Here is a 1,809-nt window from a genome sequence, read left to right on the forward strand (position 1 = left end):
AGGGACAGGTGTGGGACACCAGGTCTCACTGGGCCCGGGACTGGGACACCCTCACCTCCCTCAGCCCTCAGGGGCTGGAAGGTGCCCGGGAGCAGTTCCTGGAACTGAGCACCAGAGCGTGAAGATGCTCGCTCAGCTGGAGCAGGGCCTGGGCTGTGGGCGGCGTAGCCCGAGGCCTCTCTGCGGGGAAATCGGAGAAAGATGCCCTCCCTCGCCCCCGAAACGCCCTCGGAGGCCACCCTCTGGCTGCCCTCAATCACAGCCACGCAGGTTGGCTCCTGGGCTCAGAGCAGGTGCAGGAGGATGGGACAGATTGAAGGCAGGCGCCAGTCACCCCCACTCCACAGAGCCCCCAGCAAGGGCCGGCCCAGGGTGCAAGATACTGCTGAGGCGCTGAGGGCCTAGAGGGCTGGGGCAGGCCACCCCAGGGCCACCTGTGGGGACAAGTACCAGTGCCTGGAGCAGAGCAGACTCAGACACAGAGAAAACCTAGAGCACTGGGCCAAACCAGCCTGGACAGTGGCACCAAGACCCTGAGCGGCCGACGCCCACTCCCGACTGGGGACAGAGAGCGGGGAGAGGTTTGGTCCTCATGCTCTGCCCAGCTGTTCGACCTGTGACCACGGCAGGGGCCTGGCCGCCGGCTTCGTGTAGGATGCTGCAGGATTCGGGGCTGGTGAGAAGCCCTGGGCCCCAGCCTTGACACCCCTGTCTCCCTCCCGACAGAATCCCACCCTCCCCGTGCCACAGGATCACGAGGCGAGGCCAAGAGCCCTGGTTACACACTAAAGGACACGAGAATCCGGCAAAGTAGCAGCCACTTGGGGCAGGAGCTCCATCCTGGGTGCAGCCCAGGAACCGCCCAAGTGGCCTGCCAACACAGACGAAGGTGCCCCGAGTGACACACGGCCCCATCGGCTCCCTCTGCAGGACCCGCGGCCCCTGCCACACCACCTGGGCAACACCAGAGTCCCCCACCTGCTGTCTGGCTGCCCTTCCACGGTGGGTGAGGTGAGCAGGCCTCCCGCCCAGACAGACCCTCCCGACCAGCCACCAGGAGCCCTGCCCACCCCTGGCCACCAGGAGCCCTGCCCGCCCCCGGCCACCAGGAGTGCGTGAGGAGGAAGCGCCACGTTTATTTTTTAGTGGATCAGCTGAATCGCTGGGTCCGGGGCCACCCTGGCTGGGGCAGAACCAAGATTGATCGGAACGCCGGGCACCAGTGCCAGGCTGACAGTTCTTGCCTGATGGGCTCACACCCCGCCGGGGCCCCCGCGTGGGGCTGGACGGAAGGAGGATCAGGAAGGGGTGGACCCCTGGGCGGGCACAGCTACAGGGCCAAGCCTGGTCCCCCATCACCCCAGGTCTGTGAGCGGGGTCTCCGGCTGCCCCCTCCCACCCAAAGAGGGAGGATCCCTCCAAAGGGCCAGCTTTGCTCGGGTAGATGGCCCTGCCCCGTCCTGTGCTGTCTTCCTGCAGCTGGGCAGTCCGTGCTCCTGGCTGCATGTCAGTGCCCACCCCCCCCAGGCACCCCACAGCTGCTCCCGACAGACCCCTCCCCCAGGCCCTGCCCCGTGTCCCAACTGGGACCTGGGCACTGAGAAGGCGTCTGTCATTGAATCAGCAGCAACGCCCTTTGCTCCTGGCGGGTGGCGCACAGGCTCGGGGTGGGCGGGGGCACCCATTCCCCCTCTTCCATCCTGAGGCACTGTGCAGGGCCCTGCGGGACAGAGACAGGCTTCGCAGGCCTAGAGAGGGGACAGTCAGGGGCTGTCAGTCAGTGGACGGTCACCCAGGGCTGCTCCTGGG

The sequence above is a fragment of the Pteropus vampyrus genome, unplaced genomic scaffold (genome assembly GCF_000151845.1).
Source record: "Pteropus vampyrus isolate Shadow unplaced genomic scaffold, Pvam_2.0 Scaffold189, whole genome shotgun sequence".
In the NCBI taxonomy this organism is placed as follows: Eukaryota; Metazoa; Chordata; class Mammalia; order Chiroptera; family Pteropodidae; genus Pteropus; species Pteropus vampyrus.